Raw genomic sequence first — 25,657 nt, forward strand, 5'->3', positions numbered from 1 at the left:
CACGTCAACAAATACACATCACCCATGTAGATGAAATTATGATTTTAACACTATTTACTCATGTATTTTTTTATTCATGTGTCTTATTTCTGTTTTGCAGATTATTGTTATTAATAAGGCTGCAGTATCTTCAAGTTAATTATGGTAAAAAACTCATTTAATGTCTTGTTTTTTAAGCAATACATTTTTCTTTAGAAAACTTTACATTACAGAAAAAGTAATGAAAAGAAGAAAGAGTTGTACAGACAATATCTTCTATCGGGTCATTTTTTTTTAAAACAAGTTTCACGAAAATGTATTCAGACACAGACAGACACGTTTGTCTTACTATCTTTGTATGGGTTTTCCATTGACTTTATGCTATGCTACTTCATGCTATGCATTTATGCTATGATACACCTAAACCTAACCTTAACCTCAGTAACCAAAATGAAACCCTTTGCCTCATTTATGTTTTATAATACAACCTGCATTGAACCACAATAACTGTTTTTTTTTTCTGACATTCACAGCTTTTTATTAAGCAGAGAATTATATTACATACAGATCTACATACAGCTGCACAAATTGGCTTCATCTATTTCATCAGGTCAGCTGAACAAAGGCAAAAAAAAAAAAAAAAAAGAAATCATTGAGGAGTGGTTCAATTAAATTTTATTTGTATAACACTTTTAACAATGGACATTGTCACAAAGCAGCTTTGCAGAAATCTGGATATAAAATTTTAATTTAAATTTATCCGTAATGAGCAAGCCAGAGGTGATGAACTGGAAGAAACCCTGAAGGGACTCAAATGGAAACCCATTCTCATCTGGGTGACACCATAGTGTGATTATAAATCATTCTACTTCTATAACTGTATACTATAAAGTCAAGCAGTCTTAAATGTGTTAAAAGGAACTTGAGTATGAGCATCAGTAGAGTTTTAAGTTAAAGTTTCTTGTATCAAACTGAAGTTATGAACTGTTCAATGATTGAGACTTGTTCTTAACAATTGCAATCTTTAGGCTATCCATGAAAGAACATCCACAGCCATCTTTAGGGTTTCTGTGTCTTACCATCCACAGTAAACCCATGGTGATCTGTAGGCTGTCCATACAGGGCAATCTTCTAGCAGCAGTAAATGATTTTCAGGTGAGCGAGGCTTCAAGCAGAAGTAGGTCCATCAGGATGGATCAGGCAGGTCTGGAGGGCAGAAGGAGTCAGGAGCACTGGTATCTCAGGAGTGGCGTGTAGCTCGACAGACAAAGAGAGAGAAGGGCATGGGGTGGGGGAGAAATAACACAGATGATTATGTATGCTCTTGTACTGTAATGGTTTAAGATGATGTACATTGTGTGCAGATTGCAAGCAGGGACTTGGGCAAGACTAGCTATGACAGCTTAACTAAAAGGGACAGCCATGTGGTAACGTTTGAGTTGGGGGTGACAGCATCCAAACATCCCAGTTTCCCTCTTTGCCCATGAACCCTCCAGATCTGCTCCTTTACCCAAGATGAAAGCTATTAACAAAAAGCTTGACTAAACAAATAGGCTATCAACCTAGACTTAAACACTATGTGTGTGTTTGACTAAGTCCCATACACTAATTGGAAGGCCATTCCATAACTGTGGGGCTTTATAAGAGAAAGTTCTGTCCCCTGCTATAGCCATCATTATTTGAGGTACCAACAAAGAGCCTGCACCTTTTGATGAAAGCAGGCATGGCTGATCATAAAAGACCAGAAGTTCACTCAGGTACTGTGGTGCAAAACCATTCAATGCTTTATAATTCAATAGTAGTCTTTTATAATCAATACAAAATTTTACTGGGAGCCAATGCATTGTGGATAAGATAGGGGTGATGTGGTCATATCTTCTGGTTTTAGTAAGGCCTCTGGCTGCATTCTGGACTAACCATAGCTTACTCAAGCTGTACTTGAGCATCCAGACAGCAAGACATTACAATAATCCAACCTAGAAGGAAAAAACAAGCATGAACTAGTTTTTCTGCATCATGTAGTGACATTATATTTCTTATCTTAGCAATATCACCTGAGATAACCAGATTGCATCTGGTTCAGGCATGCAGTTGCGATGGCATCGCTGATGAGCAAGGGTGAACTTTGTAGTCTTTTGTGTATTTTTATGATATTCTTGTTTATTTTTATACACAGTTTTGCTCAGATGGCACTACCACTCATGCAGTACGATAGACAAACATTACTGGATATTTGATCATCCTTAAACTCTGTGTTTGAAACAATGCAGCCTTGGAACTCCAGTTGTGACACTTACGCGCTCCCATTGTTGCCAACTTGCATTCTAAGATGCCATCGGAAAAGGAGAAAAGGCAAACACGCTATTATTCTATGCAGATCCTGGAATAAATACTTCAGCTCTCCGTAATATCTTGTTAGCCAACATTTATTCTCTGGATAACGAACTTGATGAACTTAATGCAAGAATCACATTTACAGATTTGCTGTGTGCTGGCTTTCTGTGAGAATTGGTTACACACAGCAGTGCCCAACGCGGCCAAACCAGCGGGATTCTCCGTCTTTTGTCAAAACAGAACACTAAACTCCAGTAAGAGCAGAGATGGAGCAGTTTGCTTTATGATAAACACTTGATGGGGCATGGATGTTACAGTTTTAGCAACACACTGCTCCCCGGAACTTGAACTGTTTTTGATTAAAGTGCACCCTTTCTACCTCCCCGTCAACCTTACAGTAGCCTACATTCCACATCATGCTGACAAAATGAAAGCATTATATGAACTGTACAACACCATTATACGGCTTTCATCCTTGTTGGGGTTTTTGAATGAACATGAGGAAAGTTCTATCTAAATACTACCAGTACATTAATTATCCCGCACAAGGCGAGCAGACCTTAGATCACTGCTATTCAACACTAAAGGACAGTTACAAACCCCTCCCATGCCCTGCCTTTGGGAAAGGTGGCTACATTAGCATATTGCTGTTCCCTGCCAACAGACAATGCCTCAAACTGGAAAAACCGGTTCACAAATGGAGAGAGGATGCCATCTCCAGACTCCAGGCCTGCTTTTAATCCACAGACTGGCAAATGTTTCAAGATGCAGCAGGAGAAAACATAAATGAATACACAGACTCTGTAATAAGCTACATCAACAAATGAATACAGAAGTGGTCAAATTTGTTGGTATCCTTCCATTCTATGTTCAATAAAAATCAGACTTTGCTTTTGATTTTTTGATTCAACAGACTATTTTAAATGATAAAACAAATGAAAATGGCATGGACAAATGAAATGAAAATGACATGATGGGACACTTAACCTAATATTTTGTTGCACAACCTTTAGAGTATCTGTAGCTCTCAATGAGGCTTCTGCACCTGTCAACAGGTAGTTCGTCCCACTCTTCCTGAGCAAACTGCTCCAGCTGTCTCAGATTTGTAGTGTGCCTTCTCCAGACTGCATGTTTGAGCTCCACAGATTCCATAGATGTTCAATAGAATTCAGATCAGGGCTCATGAAAGGCCACTTCAGAATAGTCCATTGTTTTGTTCTTAGCCATTCTTGGATGCTTTTACTGTGGGTTTTGGGTCTTTATCATGTTGGAGGACTCATTACCTGCGACTGAGACAGAACTTTCTGACACTGGGCAGTACGTTTCGCGCCAGAATGCCTTGAGATTTCATTGTGCCCTGCACTGATACAAGGCACTCCGTGCCAGACACAGCAAAGTAGACCCAAAACATAACTGAGCCTCCTCCATGTTTCATAGCAGGTATGATGTTCTCTTCTTTGAAAGCTTCATTTTTTTCTGTGAACATAGAACTGTTGTGACTTGCCAAAAAGCTCCAGTTCTGTCTCATCTGTCCAAAGGACATTCTCCCAGAGGCATTGTGGCTTGTCAAAATAAAATTCCAGTCTGGCTTTTTTATGTTTTTATTTCAACAGTAGAGTCCTCCTGGGTCTTCTTCCATTGAGCCCACTGTTGCTCAAAAAGTGACGGATGGTGTGATCAGATACTGATGTACCTTGACCTTGGTGTTCAGCTTGTATCTCTTTGGAGGTTTTCCTTGGCTCTTTGTCTACCTTTTGCACTATACTTCTGTTCAAGCTGGGGATGATTTTCCTCTTGCGGCCACATCCAAGGAGGTTGGCCAGAGTCCCATGGACCTTTAACATGCTTGTCTATAATTTTCTTTCTGATCTCCTCAGACAACAGTGTCCTTTGCTTTCTCTGGTCCATGTTCAATATGGTATACATGATGATACCAAACAGCAGAGACTACTTTTATCCATTTAAATAGGTTGAATGACTGATTACAAGATTGAAGGCATGTGTGATCTTTTCTAGGGGTACCAACAAATCTGTCCAGGCCATTTTAGAACACTTTTGTAGAATAAGCAATAATTTATCTCTTTTTTCACACTTTCTTTGCTTTACTGTAAGACATACCAAAGGCATGCAGGAATACATGAAACAATTGCATTTAATTTCATCATTTTTCAGGAGGAATGTATTTTATATTTGTATATTTATATCTGCATATTCAATGCATATATTAACTGTTGTCCCAACAGTCAGTAGAAAGTCCCAACCAGAAACCATGGGTCAGTGGAGAGGTGCGTGCCAGGCTGAGAGCATGAACTGCAGCCTTTTACTCTGGGGACCTGACTGCCTACAAGATGTCCAGGTATGACCTTCAAAAGGCTATCAGATCTGCCAAGAGAGACTTCAGGGACAGAGTGGAGTCAGACTATCATGGCTCTGACCCCAAATGCATGTGGAGTGGTCTGCACACTATAACAGACTACAAAGGCAGGAAAAGCAGTGATGTGCCTACGTCTGCCTCTTTACCAAATGAGCTCACCACATTCTACGCTTGCTTTGAGGCAGGCAATACATTCCTGTGTGCACAGGGACTTCCAATAGGTGCCCACGACTAGAGTCAGAGTCAAACATCAGACCAAGGAGTGGCCTCTCCTCATGGGCCTCATCCTGGAGCTCCTGGGTCGAGACTAGCCGGGCTTCTCCACCGCCAGGCCATCGAGACCTCCTCATAGATGTGGGCCCAGAGTAACATGGCCTTGGGTCCGGTGGGCTTCCCGGGTCCAGGGCGAAAGTGATGCCGGGGCGACCCCAGAAGGGGAGACCCCCACCTGTACTAACCATGTCTCCTGTGTGTTTTTGCAGGTTGTCCGGGAGGGAAACTTTGGGCAGGAGCAAAAGGAGGATGACAGGCTGAAGCACTGTTGGGGCCAGGTGCAGGTCATCGAGGGAGTCTAGCAGAACCCAGAGCGGAGACTCACAGCTGCAGACTTCCAGGTATGTGGGGGACTCCTATACTTCAGGACAGAGTGCAGAGGCCAGCCTTGTGAACTGCTGGTGGTCCTCTGCAGCAAGACCCAAGTCTTCATGCACCTGGCCCACTCACACCCGCTGGGAGGACACCTGGGGGCATGCAAGACCTTGGAAAAGTTAAAGGACTGATTTCCCTGGCCCTGGATGGACATGGCGGACCATGCATTCTGCCAGTGGTGACCCCAGTGTCAGACGACCACGCCCTATAAGCCTGCACCAGCTCCCCTCGTTCCTCTCCCTATCATGGTTGTCCCTTTTGAGCAGACTGGCACGGACCTTGTGGGGCTGCTGTCGAAGCCTGCCCAGGGCCATGAGTACATCCTGGTTATCGTGGACTATGCCACCCAGTACCCCGAGGCAGTACCACTTCCAAAATCCACCTCCCGCAATATCGCCAGAGAGCTCCTTTTCCTCTTCAGCCCTGTCAGGATCCCTAAAGATGTCCTCACAGACAAAGGTACGCCCTTTATGTCCAAGCTAATGGTGGATCTGTGTCGGTTGTAGAAGGTAAAGCACCTCAGGACATCTGTCTACCACCCCCAGACTGATGTTCTCATGGAGCACTTTAACCAGACTCTCAAGCTCATGCTGTGGCGAGTGGTAGATGAGGAAAGGGACCCTCGCCATGCATCCACTGGCTTCACCCTCTTCAAGCTCCTCTTTGGACGGCAACCTTGAAGACTGCTGGACATGGCCCGGGAGGCCTGGGAAGAGCAGCCCTCCCTGTTCCGTTCCCTCTGGAGTACATACGGGAAATGCAGGAACAGATCGACTGTGCCACCCCATTGTCTGGCAACATATGGAGGCCACCCAACAGGAACAACAAAAAGTTTACAATCAGCCTGCTCAGCCCAGAGAGTTCCAGCCTAGGTCCTCCTCCTTCTCAGTGCCTCCTGTAAGTTCCTGGCCCACTGGCAGGGCTCGTACATCATCCTCGAGAAGGTGGGTCCCCTGAACTTGCAACAACCAGGTAAGCATGCAAACACCCAATTTTACCACATAAATTTGCCAAAAAAGTCTCCCCACAGGTCCACCTGAGCATACCTTGGTCCACTGAGGAGAGGAGCTCACCCCGGTGCAGAGCCAGGAGCTATCTGAGCTGGTGGACCAGTTTGCTGATGTCTTATCCTCCATCCCGGGCCTAACCCATCTGGTCCACCATGACATCAAGACCCCACCGGAAGTTGTGGCTAGACAGCGGCCCTACCGCATTCCAGAGGCCTGTTGTAAGGAGGAAGGAGGAGGAAGGCAGCCATATGATCTGGGACGAAGTCAGCCGTATGCTCCGGGATGAGGTGATTGAAGACTCCCCCAGCCCCTGGTCTACCCTCATTGTGGTGGTCTCCAAGCCTGATGGAAGCATCTGCCTTTGTAATGACTTCCGGCAGCTCAACCAAGTCTCAGACTTTGACAGCTATCCCCTCCCCTGGGTCAACGACCTAGTGGAGCGACTGGGGAGAGCCTGGTTTATCTCCACCCACAACCTCACCAAGTGTTATTGGCAAGTAGCCCTCAGCCCAGAGGCCAAGCGAAAGATGGGTTCTCCCTTTTAGCCTGCACGGAGCTCCAGCCACTTTCCAACACCTAATGGACATCATCCTGCGGCCACATCACCAGTTCGCGGCTGCCTACCTGGACGATGTTGTCATTCACTCCTACACCTAGTCTGACCAACTTTACCACCTTGGGGAGGTCCTGGAAGAGCTCCAGAAGGCTGTGTTGACTGCCAATCCCAGGAAGTGTCATCTGGGGCTGACCGAAGCACAGTACCTGGGCTACTGGATGGGCCAGGGGCTTCTAAAGCCACAGGAGAAGAATGTGGAAGAGGTTAAGGAATATCCCCGACCCACAACAAAGCAACAGGTACCTGCCTTTTTGTGGGGTTGGCGGGATACTACAGGAGATTTGTGCCTAACTTCTCCTCTATAGTCTCTCCCCTCTCAGATCTCACCAAGGAGGGACAACTGGACCAGGTACACTGGACTCACGAAGCCGAGCTGGCCTTGCAGATGCTCAAGCAAGCCCTCACCAGCTCCACCATCCTACACAATCCTGACTTCAGCCTCCCCTTCACCGTACCTACAGATGCCTCAGAGACTGGCCTGGGAGTGGTTCTCTCTGAGATGTTTGACGGGGAGGAGCACCCAGTCCTCTACATAAGCCGAAAGCTGACCCCTGCAAAGATGAAGTATGCGGCCATAGAGAGAGAGGCCTTCAAGTGAGGCCATCAAGTGGGCTGTAGAGGAGCTGCTCTACTACCTGGCGGGCCGACACTTCACCCTGGTGACTGACCAGGCTCATCTGCATTGAATGGAGCACTAATGTCTCATTCCCTCTCTGTGGTAGAAGCCAACGTCAGGGAGAACAAAAAACCTGGACCTCTGCACGCCCATCCTCACCTTGCCTGAGACCGACCATCATGCCTCTTGGGTCCCGCCACAACGCTGCTGCCCCATGTTTGCTGCGCCCAGATCTGCAACGACCGTGACCTGAACTTTCTTTACCAGCCACCCTCGCCTTCACTCCAGCCTTTTCCCTACACCAGCACTTAAAATAAAGAGCACTTTTCCCCCACTTCTGCCTTCTGGTGTCTGTGTTCAGCATACATATACATGATAACATTTCATGCTTTATTGTGTGTAAATTGTTTAATTTTCCAGCTAACATGCAGGCTGGCATATGTTTGGCTATTCATCCAGAGCATGTCCTTTAAATTATTTATTGCTGTGGGTGGATTGACTGCCCTAAATTGCCCCTAGGTCTGAAGGACTGTGTAGCTGTGTCTGTGCACTGTGCCCTGCAATGAACTGACCAGGATAAAGCACTTACTGAAGATGAATGAATGGATAAATGTCCAAAAATCAAGAAATGTGTATATGAAGAGCCACAAACAGTAAAAAAAAAAAAAAGGTTTACTAAATTAAAGCGTTTACTGAGGACACCCTTTGCCTTTAAAACTGAATCAATTCTCTTGTGTAGAAGATTTACAACATTTGCAACTGTACTGACACATTAATGCAGAAAGCATAAAATAAACATTTAAAACAAAATTTATGTAAAATATTAGGGCACCTAAACAGTACACAGTACACACTGTTATCTATTTGATTTAAAATGACTTTCTTAGGTTTATAGACTGTAAAGAAGGCCTAAACCAAAAATGCACTGCTTAAAACTGGCAAAAAATAACAGCGATTAATTTTTTAATTAAATTTTTTTTAATATAATTTTTATTACATGGAAGAGATCTTTCTATATTTACTAAGAAGAAGATGTTTCCAGTGGTGGAGGAGAAGAGTTCTTGAGAACAGGGAGCAATGTTTATATTGGCAAGAAGATTAAAGATGTTTCATGTCTGTTGCAACAGTAGATTAATTCCTGACCTTCTTTTTTTTTACAAGAATACAAAATGTTTTGAAGCTGCTTTTAGTCTTTTTGTATGGATAATATTTTAAAAGAGTCATGTACTGGCCCTAATTTACTAAAGATTTGTGTGGTTAAAAACAAATGCAATCTTGATAACTCCTGCAAGCTGATTTACTAACAGGGTCTATGGAGGATTCAGCCTTTTCACACAACAGCACCCTGTGTTATCTGGTTTTATGCATTTGTACACAATCATACTTAAAAGTGTGAAATACAGGGCAGGTGAAAAAAGATTAACTTAGGACTGCTTGTTGCAGATCTATTTTTTAACCACTAGTTGCATTAATAACTCTATGGAAGCTAAGTGGGGCAGTGAGCTCGCTGCCCTGTGATTGCGCAACATCTAAAAAGGCAAGCATATCAATGTAACATCAGCTTATATCTGTCAAATAGCAAAAACTTTTTAAATCGCTGGTCACTCAAAAGAGATAATTACTCATTTAAAATGTATGGAGCTATGAATGAAGTCATGAAGATAATTAATTTATTTTATGAAGATAATAGTACAACAGCTGATATTAATGGTAGGGCTCTGCCCCACCTGTTCCTATTGACAAGCTGGACTCAGATCTCCTAAAATGTTCTTTTTTCTTTAATTCTTTTAAGTTTGTAATCTATTTTCCTAAATGTGGAGGTACATGCAATAAACAATTTGTAAACTGTCACAAGATTCCTCTTGCTTGTTTTTCAATTGCAAGGTTTGAACTGAAGTCCTAGCACAAAATTTTCCACACCGTGAATCTGCTCGCTGCATGCTGCATGCTACATGCTGCACAAGCTCTCTCTGCTCACTGCTGGTGCAGCTTTCTGTGATGTTAACATGGATGATTATGGTAAATTAAGCCTTCCCCTTCATGAAGCCCTTGCTTGATTGGCAAAACTTAACACAGCAGTCCTAAGCCAGAACATCTTTGGTATAAAGATGGTGATGTGGAATTTGTTCAGCTATCAGATACTGGAGTGAAGCCTCTAAACAGTGTCTGCAGTTTTTAATTTTCTTCATAATTACTCCATATTGTTTTCTGAAGCCACACAAATGTCATCTCTACAAGAACTATGCAGGGGCCTTTATATGTAAGCAAGCCAGTAAACATAAGGATAGGTATTTTCTAAACTTAAAAAATAATTGTTGACTGATAATGGTGTTGTCTTTTTTTAACACTAAAGCATTGCAGCAGGTTGCATTGCATTCATCCAGCCCACCATGCATCTTGTCTAATGCTATCATTACTTAGTCAACAACTGTGCTGTCCACACTGATTACAGTTCATCCTAAATTCTGATTAGTTAGCAGGTGTTGATTAATTTTCTATAACCACACAGCTATGATGTGGTGTTAACTCTAATTACAGGTATATATTATTGTGCTTTCTCTAAACATATGATAATTTCTATAGTAACTCATTCACAGAGACATGTAATACATGACTCCTGTAATTTTAGCCTAACAATAGAGTGTTACACTTGGCAAATGCACTTATCCAGAGCAACTTCCTTTTATCTTGTTTATACAACTGAGCAGTTGAGGGTTAAGGGCCTTGCTCATATGCCCAGCAGTGGCAGCCTGGCAGTGCTGGGGTTTGAACTCATGATCTTCCAATCAGTCGGCCAATAGCTTATCCACTGAGCTACCACTGCCAAAAACTAAAAAAAAATAAGACTTCAGTCAGTGCTTTTAGGTAAAGCTGTTCCTTTAAGTTTTCTGCTGAAGGGAAAGTCTTCAAGACAGAGGACTTTGATCTTCTCAACCATGTGACAAGTTCCTTTTTTTTTATCTTATTAACATCAAGAGAGAGAAAGACAAAAAAAGAGAAGCTGATGAGGGACTGCGTATTTATAGCTGTTATCATGAAAGTGATGTAACTATAAACTGATAAAAATTATATCTTTCTTTAATAAATAAAAAAATTGTAATTGCTGTGGTATAAGAGGAATAAACCACTTTGGGATGTGCTTTTTGTAGCAGAATAATGTGCTAGCTCAGTAGGTAAGATGCTGAACTAGATGAAGGACATTAGTTCAAATCCCACTGCTAAGCTACCACTGTTGGGCCCTTGAGCAAGGTCCTTAATCCTCAACTGCTCACTTATATAATTTAGATACATGTAAATCGCTCTTGATAAGGGTGCCTGCTAAATGCTGTAAATGTAAATAATCAACTCCAGTCTGCTTTGCACTGGGCCACATCACACCACTCTATCACTGACTATTTTCCTGCATGCCCCATCATTTTTTATTCCTTACTTAAACAACTCAAACCTCTAGCCTAGCATACGCATATGCTACCATATACTGTACATGCATACATACAAATGTAGTGATTCATTTGGAACACTAAAACCCTCCATTTAGCATACATTTCAAAACAATAGCTCAAAAAGCAGAAATGTGATCTTAATTGCTTAGTAACCCTACATTCCCTTTCTGAAGCATGACATCAGTCAGCAGGAACAATTACAGTTCTACGGTTACTCTATGAACTTAAAGGCTACAGACATGGGAAAATTGGTCTCAGACCAATTAAAGTTTACCTATACAAATATAGCAAACATTATACCAATACAACAACCAATAGAACACCAAATATATTGGGATTTCTAAAAATGGATTCTTACTTTCTGTATTGCAGTAGTTGTGCAGTAGAATATTCATGAGACTTTGACATAACCCTTTAGCATGAGTGATTCTCTAGCAGACATGAATCAGAAACATTTCCTGTGCCGACAGCTGAAACCACTCTCAGAGATTAATATCTAATTACAATGCTTCCTGACTCAAACTCAACATGAAACCTGTGCTTGGCTCAATTTCTTTAACCCTTTCATGCATTAATTTTTGAAAAACAACAACAAAAAAATTCAAATAAAATGAAAAACATGTTTGTTTATATTAACAGTATTAAATATTGTTCTGTATAAAAATAATTGAATTGAATTATTATTATCATTATTATAATAATTATTATATCAATTATTATTTATTAAAGGTTAATTTGACAAATCAAATTCACATCTACTGCTACACTGTAAAAGGAATTTACATAATATTTATTTATTTATTTATTTTTTATTGTGTGGTATTTTCCTGAAAAGTCAACTGATTTACAAGTGAAGTTTGTATATATAAGAGTACGGGCATGTAAAAGTAAAATTGAAGGTAAAATTTTGTTTAAGACATGATGTTATTTTATCTTTACTTGTGAAGGTAAAAAGGTAAACAGCATTTTATAAATCAAAATTGCTTTAGGTTTACAAATTGTTACAGTAAAAATAACAGGATTGGTTTGTATTACTATATGCAGTGTTTTGAGGTATTGGAAAAGGTTTTTTTTTTGCCCATTTTTCCATTTGCAGTTCTTTTACTGTCGCTATTTAATAATATTTCACTGTAAATTACACAGACATTGTTTTACAGTGTATTAAATAAATACCAAAACCTTAAAAAAATCTTCAAAACGTCATTCAGATTCTAGATGTATTACAGTATTGTTACAAATATAACAAATGGTAAAACAAGAAATATTAAATTTTATTCTCAGTAAACTGATTGGATCATAAAATATTTATTGAAAATGAATGAATTAATGAATCTAACAAAAGCAGATATTAATACTTAATTTCTAAATATAATCAATTCAATTCAATTATATTTCTATAGCACTCTCAACAATGAACATTATCACAAAGCAGCTTTACAGAAGTATATAAATTCAAGCTATAAATTTTAAATTTATGAATTTATCCCCAGTGAGCAAGCCAGAGGCAATGGTGGCATGAAAAACTCCCTGAGACGACATGAAGAAGAAACCTTGAGAGGAACCGGACTCAAAAGGGAACCCATCCTCTTCTGGGTGACAATGGATAGTGCAATTATAAATAATTCCCTTCTAAACTGTATACTATATAGTCAAAAGGTGCAATTGTGTAACCACGAAAGTTCATTATAGTTTACACATGAAGTCTATTTTGTTGAAGTTATCAAATGTTCACTGATGGAGACTTGAGTGCAAAACTGTTCATGGGAATTGCAGTCCTAAAGCTATCAAAGCAATTTTAGTCCTAAGCCGTCATAGCAAAACTGTTCATATCAGTTGAAGTCCAAAGCCATCTTCATGGTTTCTAAGTCGTATCATCCGCAGTAATCTCATGTCACTTTAGGCTGCCTGTGTGGGGCCATCCTCAGCAGCAGAGAGTGGTTTCCAAATGATGAGAAATCAAATGAAAAGTAGGGCATCAGGATGGATAATCATTTGATTAGTTTAGGTATGCAAGTACTTATTTTAATTAAACATGCATTTTGCACTGAATGCAAACATAGGTCCACTAAACACAGTATAACCTTTAATGCACAATGTCCACTACAGTGGACAGTTATATTTAAACTCACAAACAAAAACTGCACCAAAACTATTATTAAAAACCTGATAAAAGTATTCCTTGTATATTATGTAGTTAAAATATTTCTTTACCTGTCTGATTTTTGTTTTTCTGAAAAAATGAAATAATTTTCCAGATATTCTAGGTGCTAGGTGCATCACCATGTCTCTCCGCCAAGTTATGATTCAACATATCAAACAGATAGTGAGACATATAGACAATAATAAACAAATGTAGGAAAAGAATGCACTCTTTGTTAATCTGGAGGTTTTTTGGAAGTGCAAATCTTTAGGCTATCTGTGTGGGAACATCTACAGCAATAGAAGATTAATCATAAGTGATTAAAAGCTTCAAGTAAAAGTAGAGCATCAAGATGAATCAGGTATATCTGGATGGTGAGGGGAGCCATATCAGTAGAAGTGTGTCAGGATAAGGATCAGGCATCAGATCAGGCAGCAGGAGCACACATACAGCTCAACAGACAGAGAACAGATTATTAGATATGCCCTCAGCTTACAGGGGTTTAAAAAGTTCGCCATCCACTAACCTGACTGATCCATATCTTTGGGGCTTTGTAGGAAAAGGTTCTGCCCACTAATTGTAGTTTTAATTACTCTAGATACTGAAAAAAAACTGTTAGATCAAAAGCAGGTGTGGCAAATCACAGTAGACATAAAGTTAGTTGAGGTACTGTGGGGTGTGACCTTTCAGAGCTTTATAGGTCATTAATAGTATTTTATAACTGTGAAAGTTTACTGTGAGCTAATGTAGTGTGGATAAGATTGGGGTTAGATAAGAATAAGAAATATTAGATAACTTTCCTTTATTCCAGCTTTCATCACCTGCTAAGATATCAGTGGAGTACTTTTTCATTACTGTGATGAGGCCTAAAGCCTGACTGAAATATTTAATGTGTATGATTCCATTTATATGATTTGATAACCGCCCATTTAAAATATTTAAATACATAGCCAATGCTAAGGAAGGAGTTTATTATTATTTTTTATTGAATCTGGTAGTATTTATTCAGTAAAATGCATAGGGGATCTAGCACAAAGGTTGATTTTGAGGAGAATCTGTGAAATTACTGTGGATTAGTGTAAAGGATTCTAGTCACTCTACTGATGTGGTTACATTATTCTCTACATAACTATGTAGCAAATTGTCAGATGTTAAATGAATGCTCTGAACTTTCTATCTAATGTTTTTAATTCTGACATGGCAAAAGTAATAAAATCAACACTGTTGCATACTGTTGGAATTTCTGCATTGCTTATTCCTAGTTAATTGGCTATTCCCTTTTCTGCTCTAATAAATAAGGATTAGGATTATTTTTGTTGCCTTCTATTAGGATGGAGAGATATGCTGATCTCGCAGCAGTAAGTGCCCCACTATAGATAAGAATGTTCTCCTTCCGAGTAATTTTGAAAGACTACCAGTTTAGAGTGACACTATTTACGTATGTTCTAACTGCATTTCAAGTTAAATGATGTAGTAATCATTTAATTTATAATTTCAGACTGGGGAAGTATGACTATACAGTCATGGGAAAAAGAAAGTACACCCTCCTTCAATTCTGTGTTTTTATTTATCAGGGCCTAAATAATAATTATGTGTTCCTCACCAACTGCTATAAACAAACAAATAACCTCAGGTGACAACAACAACAAAAAACACAACAGATTTTAATGTGTAGTCATTTTTTTTCCAAAAAGTAAGCCAACATTGAGAAACTAGGTGGGAAAAAATAAGTACGCTATATAATTCAGTAACATGCAGAACCACCTTTAGCAACAATAACTTGAAATAAACAATTTCCGTAGGAGTTTAACAGTCTCACATCATTTTTGGAGAAGTTTTGACCCACTTTTCTTTACAACATTGCTTCAGATCATTGATGTTTAAAGGCATTCATTTATGCCCGGCTCTCTTAAGCTCCTGCCACAGCATCTCAATGCGGCTGAGGTCTGGACTTTGACTTGGCCATTCCAGTGGCTTGATTTTTTTTTTCTTCTTTTGCCAATCAGATGAAATTCAGATTTCCTGGTGTGCTTGGGATCAAGCGCAGGCACTCAGTGTTTATTAAGAGCTGTAGCAAACACAACCAAAATGTAATCCAATGACGTGGTCAAAAACAGGCACAGGTCAGGTGATGTACACACAGAGAAAACAGGGATAGGAAAAATCAAAAACTGTAAACAGAATAGGATCGAAACCAGAAGAACATAGCATAATCAAAGGCTTGGTGATGACTGGTACAGAAAGACACAGAGCATATACTTCACACTGAATGAATGAAGTGAATGTCCTTATATACTGTGAACATGCTGGGAGGTGATTGAGTCCAGGTGTGTGAAACCAGTAATCAGGTGAATGTGAACATGAGAGTGTTTGGGTGCTGTAGTCCTTAGAGGCCATTTCTGTAGGCCGGGCTGTGTGTTGAGAATTGTAGTTGAACGTCGTTTCCGGCGTCGACACGAATCCAGGTTAACCTCCTGGACATATGGAAATTTGTCTCAAGAATATTCTATAAAGAATGTGGCATAAAGTGCCATTCATTGCTGTATCAATGATTACAAGTTTCCCAGGTCCTGTAGCCGCAAAACATGGCCAAATCATCACTGCTCCACCACCATGCTAGACAGTTGATATGAGGTGTTTGTGGTGATATGCTGTGTTTGGCTTTCACCAAGCATGGTGCTGTGCATGATGACCAAACATCTCCTCCTTGGTCTCATCAGTCCAATGGATATTGTTCCAGAACTTCTGTGGTCTGTTCAGATGCCATTTTGCAAACCTAAGTCATGCTCCATATTCTTTTTGGAGAGAAGGAACATTTTCCTAGTCACACTTCCATGAAAGCCATACTGAATACTAATTCAGTCTTTTTCTGAATTTAATGTGCTTACAGAGGCTGGTAGGTCACATGATGTACTGTAGCTCTTGGGTTTTTCTTTGTATCTCTGAACATTAAACTGTCTGACCTTGGACTGAATTTGCTGGGCTGCCCACTTCTGGGAAGATTGGTAACTGTCTTGTAGGCTCTCCATTTGTTAACAGCCCTTTTCACTGTAGAATGGTGAATTTCAAATTGTTTGGAGATAGCCTTATAACCCTTCCCAGATTGACGAGCAGCAACAATTCTTTCTCTGAGGTCATGGCTGATGTCCTTTCTTCTTTCTGTGTGATGTAGAGACACACCTGAGTGCTCCTGAACACCAAACTGCCAAAAGCTCTGCTTTTATAGTGATAGTCACACTTCTTGATGATTAACTAATCTTGTTCATTTATTTACTAACACCTAGCTGATAATTAATCTCTTATAGCCCCTGGTTAAAAAAAAAAACATAGACTTGAAGGAGGGTTTACTTTCTTTTTCCCATTACTGTATTTTCTATATTTGTACCAAATGTCAGTATTAAATCATATGTGAATTGGCTGTAATAAGTGCCTCCTGTTATATTCTGATTGAACCTTACTGAGTATAATATAGACACAAACACTGCTCTCAAACAGTCTTGTGGAATTTCAAAACAAAACTGAAGATTCCAATGATTGATTCTTTTTCTACTGAAACAACAAGATTTAAGAGGAAGTCTCCTCTCCACATTCTTGAAAAATAAGAAATCTGCCCTCGTGGAAATTATTGAGACTTCTTTTTTGTGGCTATGTTTGTTATGTTAAAAAAAAGTACTTCAAATAACATTTGTGTCTGAATGTATGGATTTATGGAGAGAGTGGTGAATATAGCTATATGCATGAGGGCTAGCCTCTTTTAATGCTACATACTCATTTGGTCTAATCCAATCCTGTTTCTGTTAAACAAAGTATTTTAAGTCCCTGTTTGTTTATAGTAGTTACAGCTTCTTTTACAGTAAGTACTTTATATGTACAATATACAGTATAGCAGTCTAATATTTATCAGTCCTAGCTTCAGATCACAGGTGCTGGCTGTGCATTTGATATCTAATTTTATGTTAAGTAGATAACAAACCTCCTCAGATTTTCTGCATTTCTGTCTCAATATTACACCTGTGTGATGCCTCAAAGCATTTTTCTCTGCTAATGGCCCTACTAATGATGAAAGAAGAATAGCTAATCTATCTATTTATCTACCTATCTATCTATGGCGAAAAGTATGTGGACACCTGATCATCACACGTATATGAGATTGTTGGACATCCCATTTCAAAACCATGGGCATTAATATGTAGTTGGCCCCCATTTGCAGCTATAGCAGCCGCCACTCTTGTGGGAAGGCTTTCTACAAGATTTTGGAGCGTGTCTGTTGGGGCAGTCGTGGCCTAATGGATAGAGAGTCAGACTTGCAACCCGAAGGTGAACCTGAAGGTTGTGGGTTCGAGTCTCAAGTCCGGCAGGGATTGTAGGTGGGGGAGTGAATGACCAGCGCTCTCTCCCACCCTCAATACCACAACTGAGGTGAGACCCTTGAGCAAGGCACTGAACCCCCAACTGCTCCCCGGGCGCTGCAGCAAAAAAAGGCTGCTCTGTGTGTGTGTGTGTGTGTGTGTGTGTGTGTGTGTGTGTGTGTGTGTGTGTGTGTGTGTGTGTGTGTGTGTGTGTGTGTCTGTCACAAGTCACTTCATCTGTGCCTATTTATTCAAAAAAACATTCGTGAGATCGGCCCCACTCTGTGAGTTTGCATGGTCTGAGTTGCTGTTGATGTTCTGTTTCAAGTATAGTTCACATTTGCTCTAACCCCCCAACACACCATGTCAAGTCACTTCTCTAGTGAAAGCTTCCTCTATTTTAGACCTGCTCCTCCACAAATGGCCAACCCAGCTATAGCTGCTTTACTATTAGTTTATGGAACACATTTGTGTCAGAAGTCCCTGAAGTGAAACCTCAAAGTGAATTTTGTGTGCAGACTTCCACTGAACTGAATGTAACTCATGCAAACATCTAAACATACCTGTGTTTATGGTGGGTGAAATGAGTGCACTGGAGATGGATACTATCTCTACTCCACTACTCTTGCTGACCTGAAAATTATGTACACAGGCATTAAATTCTCTGTAAAACTAGACATTTGCCATTCCAAACACAGAAAACATTTAGCTGCATGGTCTGGTGAGATCTGCTTCAAAGTAAGTGAAAATACTGTACAAACTGAAACAGCTGATTCAAATAAGATTAGCACCTGGAGGAAAGGTGTCTACTGAAACCTGCACAATGAGTGTTTTGACAATGTTCAGCAAAAACAGTGTGACTCACCCGATTGTTTCTTTAGATGCCAATGACCTCAAAAGAAATAATTAATATTAACATCGAAGTACTCCCATGGCACTGAAAATAAAAATGCTCTTCAGGGTTTTGTTCATCAATGGCAGAATACACTGCTGATCAAAGGTTTAGGGATACATGCTTACAGAAGTGTTTTCTTTATTTTTGACTAGTATGGCCACATTTGAGAATAATAGTGAAGTGATTAAAACTATGAACTACCACATACAAAATCCTGCAATAAACAAGGATTTGCTATTAGGTAAACTCTCAAAAGGCAGGGATTCACACATTTTATTTACTTCATTTTATCATAAGTTCATTGTTTACCTGTAATCTCAAGTTACATCATTATCAAAATATAACAAATATGTTCCCATGGTGCTGGGTAATAGTCTTGAGATCTTGACATAATAGAATGTTGCTTTCCTAAAATAACAACATAATTAATATGAGAGCTCATGAAACCATTATTTTCCTGCTAGAACAATGCAGTAACCCTATACATCCCTAGAATAGAGCTAACATTGATTATAAATGGTGTCAACGTAGTCAGAAAATCTTATGTTAACGCATCATGAAGTTTGCCTAGATCAACACTGTACATAAGACATTGGAACAAATGAGTAATCTTTGATGGGCAGTTTAGTTTCTGTACATTACCCAAGCTGAAAGGCAGTCACGGAGACCATTTGGGTCACTTCCTTGGTTGCAGTAATAACACTCAGTCTGGAGTGATGAAGAGCACTAATGAGGAATCGGCTCATAAGAAGATGGTGCATCATAATTGAGGAACAATTAGCTGTTATTATCTGCATTTACCACAAATCTCAAAAGAGAAGTTACAAGAGAAATATTTTCTGGCCCTGCCCTTTTGTTCCAGTTAATTCAAAAGAGTGGTGCTGTTCTTTCAGACTAAAGTGCTCTGTAGTGTTGTGTTGTTTAGATAAGTAGCATTGGCCAAGTAGGCAAAATTTCTAACGCTGCAATCCATTATTAATATTATTGCAGAGCTTCTGATTATCGCACAAAGTGTTGAAATAATGTTGAAATAATTCACATGCCGACTTACGTAAACACTGTAGATGTTAATTCAGCACTGGGGATTTTGTCGTGTGCTGTGCAAGTGTGATTTCCTTATTTCCTGATCACCATTACTGTATTGTTGAATTTAGATTATGTTATTCTTTACCTTCTAGTTTCATGGCCCAATAAACTTTAACTAAATATTGAAGTTGCTTTTCTCATCTGAATTTGAATGCATGCCAAGGAATACAAACCAAAGGCATGTTTCCTTGTACAGTCGAAAGACCTTCTAGGGGTGGATGCTCTCTGAATCATGAAGCATTGACTAGAAAAATGCACTACTAATGAAATCTTAAAATATGAGCCCACCCTGCCCTCTACTGGACAACTGGAAGTTCAACACAAAATTCTCAAGAACCTTGCCTCTGATCTGTGGTTACCACTTTCTAATTCTGCCTCTTCCACTTAGAACACAGCAACAAAACTGTGCATCACATGTGTAGGACAGAATTATTCAGTGGCTTTTGAACCATGTTGGCTCTAACTTAATGGGGTGAAAAGAAAGGAAGTATGAGGAAAAGGGTCATGGTTTTCTGAAACCCCAGATGACCTATTAATTCCCAGTTCTCACAAGGTCTTCCTTGTCCATTAAATAAAGCAGTTCTTCAGGGATAATGTGAAGGATGAGCTCCAAGAGGAAAGAGGGAGCACTTTTTAAGATCAACTAAAAAAAAACAGGATGGGAGAGTCAGTTATGATGACCCGAGTAATAGGGACAGATGAATGAGAGAGAATAGTAAGAGAAGAATGCTGGGGAAAGCAGAAACATGCAAGTAAGCAGAGAGATTTGAGATTTGAGATTACTGCTAAACGCACATAAACAATAAATGTGATGAAAAAGTTTGTACTTCAGAGAGTCCTATAAAGATTTTCAGCATCATTACGTATCTATTGAATCTCAGTGTGTGTGTGTGTGTGTGTGTGTTGGTGGACGGTGTGTATGTATATTTATGAGGCAGGCATTGTTATTACTAGATATAAAGATAAATGGAGACAGAACGCCTGAAAAATCAAAACAGCTGCAATGAAACTTTAGCAGAGTCTCTCCTTTGGAAATTTCATTTGTGTTTTTTCTTTTCCATTGTTACAGTGATGGAAATAGCAAAGTATTATTATCAAAGTTATTATAGTAGTTGTTGAGCTCTGCTATTTATTGTAGAGATATTAGACTATGTGGCCGGTTATGTGAATTGAATGAGTTTAATCTAAACCTCAATAAGCCCAAAACATGAAGGCCTATAAATAATGTGAACTTGGGCCTAATGTGTTTTTTGGCAGGAGTTTCAGGAATAAAAAGCTTTATAGCTCCAATAAATAGCCAGAATATTATTGTATACATGTAAATAATGATCTTAATAGTCTAAAAGTATGGAGGAGATCTGGGAAATTTATTTTACAAAATAAAAAAATAGGCTACAAAAAGTTTGAATTAAATTACATCAATACTTTAATCAAAGATGAATGTGTCTGATCTTTAAGTGGCCTCTAGGAACCAAGAGCTAAGGAGTTAGTGTACTTGTCCATTCTGTCCTTGCTGCTAGGTTACCATGCCAATTAGCATGGCCACCACAGAGCGGGAATTGTTCACGAGTTCCCGGAACAAATCCATTAAAGCGAGGGCCTGGGGGGAGGGTCCCGGGTAGACTCACAGTTTTCTCTTTATGCTCTTTTAGGACCTGACAAAAGTAGCCTAAGTGGTATGGTATGGTAACATCTTAAGTAGTATACGCTCTAAAGACACATCTTGCAGTTCACTATGACTATTCTGTTCATAGTACAACCCTGGGATTTGTCCAGCTTTCATTTTGAGAAAGTTTTTTTGGCTAGTTTGTTTCAAGTAGTATTTTGCACAAATAGGTGATTAGTATTCAGAGGTTTTACAGACACAGCTAGCATGATGCTAAGCAAGTATTTTTTATATCCCGGTAGAAGACTTGCTTTACAGCTGTGGTTCTTTGTTGCATTTTTGAGTGTTTTAGTGTTCTCCTGTATCTGCTCATGAAAGGCTTGATAGTTTCATGGCATGCCCAGGCATTTCCATGCTGTTTTCCTGCATTTATTAATGTTACTCAATACTTACTGTAATAGTTTCAGAAGATGAGTGATCAGAATTTAGGAGTAGGGATCCATGAAATCTGTTGTAATTCACTTTCTATAAAATCCTTTAAAATATAAACGATATATGCATTAATTTTGTATATTAACCAAATACTACTTTTATAAATAATAATCTACAAACTACTGCAAATACTAATTCCATATTTATAGGTTACCTGATTAATATTATAGCTTAAGACGAGAGGATTCAAGTGTTTTTTCCTGAATCTACGTGAACATTACTTAGGACGCAGTGTGGACATAGCTGTGTGTGAGTCTTGTGCATGTCTATGATCATCACAACCTTGATGTGTATTACTCACTCAAATGGTTGTGATGACCAGTGAAACATCTATCATCCAGAGATGAATAAAGCCACGTTGTCTGTCACATGTGTGATGAATGTCAAAACTATGGTAAAATTAGCTACGTGTATGTGGTAGCTACATATTCAATAATAGAAGCTAATCATAAAATATACAGAATGTTGCTTTATTGTATAAGATGCAGCACCTACTGGATTATTATTTGCCAGTAATTAACAACACAACACACATCCGTTCTCTGTAAGCAGTATGATCCGGTGTTCCTGCTGGGTGGGAAGGAGGTAATGAACTAGTGCATATAGAGGGAAGGGGAAAAGCTGTACTCAGCATTCAGGGTAGGGTAGGCCCACTAGGTTTCCTCATGTTACTCATATCCTTTTCACTAAATACAGCTCCCCTGTTATGACTAGACACAGGGCTGTGTCATGTGAGGGCATTTTAGGGTAGTATATTTATATACACACTCACACATACACACACACACCATCCACTTTAATAGGAACACTTGTACACCTGCTCATTTATACAGGTATCCAATCAGCCAATCATGTGGCAGCAGTAAAGTGCATAAAATCATGCAGATACAGGCCAAGAGCTTCAGTTAATGTTCACGTCAAACATCAGAATGGGGAAAAAGTGTAATCTCTGTGACTTTAACCAGATGGTTGGTGCCAGATGGGCTGGTTTGAGTATTTCAGAACCTATATATAGATATAGATGGTAGCAGGATATATGTACAAAGCTTTAGGCATATGAAGGCATCAAGAAATTCACACTTACCTAACAGCAATGAGTCATCTGATGAATGCCAACATCTTTGCATTTCATGCCATTGTGAATTGTTTTCAGATTCACGCCATCCTTGGGCAGGTCAGAGATCAGGTCTGAATGACAGGAAAAGAGAGCCACCCTCAACAACAGGGAACGGAGGAGATGGGCCATGGCGGCCACGGGTTATAAATACCCACTCTGGTCTAGTCATGCAGATCAGAACAGCAGAGGAAACAGCACATTGGAAAAGTAAGTCAGCCACCTCCCATGTGTAGTGCCTATAATTTGAGAGGATTAGCTCAGCAATGTATCACATATCTAACTAAAGATTATCTATACAGAGTAGTGTTTAATAAAAAAAAAAAAGATCCACTTCACTGGTGTAATAATGAATTCAGCAGATTAACCCTTATAAGGCACTACAGTTTTCTGTCTGATGAATGATTTATGTAGAGCCTTGAAAAACATTCTGCACAGTTCCATTGAAATAAGGTTGTAATCTCAAAAAAATGTGTGACATTTCTAGCTAAATTCTTATTATCAGACATGAACATGTCCCAAACAATAGCCAATGAATACCCCATACATACCCCACATCTATTTAGAACCCACAACTAGGTGCTTCCCTATCAGAGAAAGTTCCAAGTAGAACCCTTTTAAGAAGCTCAGAAATTTAACCATCCAAAAAACCCTTGAAGAACCCTTTAAGAGTGTATAACCACTCTTCGTATTTACCTTCAATCATATCTTCATTCTGGCCTCTGTAGTTTTCCATGCCAATTCTAAAAAGCATTGTCATTGTCCAGGTCCTCAAAGTAGTAATAAACCACATAGCATAAGGAGTTGATGGGGGTGGTGACATTAGAATAAGATAGAGGCTGACCAAAGTAGACATGAAAATAATGATCAGGGAGCAGTGATCAGAGCTGAGGTGGAGGAAGTGCGAGCCAATCAGCACTCGAGAAAGCCACCATGTATGAACATGCACTATATTATAAGGCATTTAAACAGGGAAGGTTCCTGTATAAGGATTTTTTTTTCATCTTCAGCTCCACATTTAATAAAATGGCCACAAACAAAGCTGACTTCCTGATGGACAGGAAACTGTGTGACACTTGGGAAGCTCACCTCAGCCTCTGACCCACAGAACTAGAGTTCCACAGAGTTGTCTGTCTGTCTTCTCCTCTGCTCTCTCTACACGAACAATTGCACATCTGCTGGGAAGCTCCTAAAGTTTTCTGGAAACAGAACCCAAGAACAGCTGGTGTCCTGCTATATTTTCAGGTTAAATACTCTGTGCAAATGGTTATGGAATTCAGCATTAAAAACCCTCGTCTCAGCTTCCCGTAATTATCAGCATCTCAGCTGTCACACCAGTAAAGTCTTTTGAAATTACTGGAGCAAAGTCGTGGGATGTCAAATGGAAAAACAACAAGGATTACTTCAAATGAAGGCAGAGTGAAGGATTTATTTCTGCCAAAGGCTTTAATGGCAAGTTCTATTTAGCAACTCTGTCTTTCCTTACATCATATCTTAATGATAACTTAGGTCTAAGATCACAATGAGAAAGGCTGAAACTTCAGCACATCGCTTTTAACATCAAATCCAGCATAATCAGATACCAGTTAACATCAAACCAGCTGCATTTGCAGTCTTTGTCTTTGGGGATGAGGTACCAAGCCATACTAAAAAGCACAGCAAGAGACAGAAAACTCAAGTAACAATAAACTCCTATAGCCTTAACAGTACAATACAGTATTCCTGCTTGTATAATTATTACACCACATTTATTGTTTGGTGAATCCTTTTATACAGTAGTGCCTCTCTGGCAGGATTGTGATTTGACTTACTTCCTTCTGATAATTAACCTTCAATTAAATTCAGTTCATTTTTTGTATATTGCGTTTAACAGTAGACATCATCATAACAAAGCTTTACAGAAATTTAGATCCTTAGATCCATAATGAGTAAACCAGTGGTGACAGTGGAAAGAAAAAAAACACACCCTGAGATGACATGAGGAAGAAATCTTGAGAGGAACCAGACTCAAAGGGGAACATATATCTCTTCAGGGTTCATTACAGTACACAGTCATATAAAGTACATATAAAGCAAACCATACTAGATATGTTAAACAGATACAAAATGTTTGAGCTTGTTATTAATAGGGATCCTGGATGAACATAGGGTAGTCTTTATGACTACAGCAGCAGTTTTTAGGTACACGTCTATGATGTCCAGGGGGGATTATGCATTGAAGCATACTGTTTTCTGGGATGTGTAGATCTTTTGGATATCCATGTGAGTTTATCCATGACTACAGGAGACGAGTCCCAAGTGCAGAAATCTATAGATGAAGAAGCAGGAGAAAGAGAGCAGGAGTAAAGAATCAGGATAAATCATTGAGGTGCAACAGCTGGAGAAGTGTGTCAGGATCTGACACCTAAGTCCTGTGTACAGCTATATAGAGAACACATTTACTTAAACTCATATAACTGCTATAAATTACAAAGGGCAATATATTAGATCTAAAGTGTATAGGTGTGAGTCTCAGGAACACACCCTAGATGAGACCAGTCCATCTCAGAACGCCATACACACACACACACACTCACACAGACATGTTTTGGGAGGTGGGAGGAAACTGGAGAGCTCAGAGATTGCTACAATCTAGCTACATATTCACATATTGCTACATATTCATGAGCATAGAATATGACAAAGCAGGCAAGTAACCATTTTGACATACATTATATGTGCGAGAATATTCAAGATTTTTTCAGCACCTGTTTTAAACACCTTTCAGAGACATCAGAGAAGTAAGAGAGTATTGATATAATATTTATGCATATTAGGGCAGTAGCACTTGGTCAGACACTTGAAGGCATCCCACTAAGATCACATGGTGATGAAATAACTAGGTTTAATATCTCAAATCTACAAGTGCATGCTAAAACATGTTTAAATAGTGGGAACAAAGGCTGTGTATGCAGC

General features: G+C 39.5%; 1 long non-coding RNA gene across 1 annotated transcript; it reads right to left on the reverse strand.

Moving 5' to 3' along the window:
* Positions 1–631: 631 nt before the first annotated feature.
* On the reverse strand, positions 632–22,851 carry LOC128318563 (uncharacterized). The gene is made up of 2 exons (XR_008301957.1): positions 22,673–22,851; positions 632–1,236 (listed from the first exon to the last, which is right to left on the reverse strand). It is a non-coding gene; the product is annotated as an uncharacterized LOC128318563 (long non-coding RNA).
* Positions 22,852–25,657: the final 2,806 nt, after the last annotated feature.

This window comes from Pangasianodon hypophthalmus, chromosome 7 (assembly GCF_027358585.1).
Source record: "Pangasianodon hypophthalmus isolate fPanHyp1 chromosome 7, fPanHyp1.pri, whole genome shotgun sequence".
In the NCBI taxonomy this organism is placed as follows: Eukaryota; Metazoa; Chordata; class Actinopteri; order Siluriformes; family Pangasiidae; genus Pangasianodon; species Pangasianodon hypophthalmus.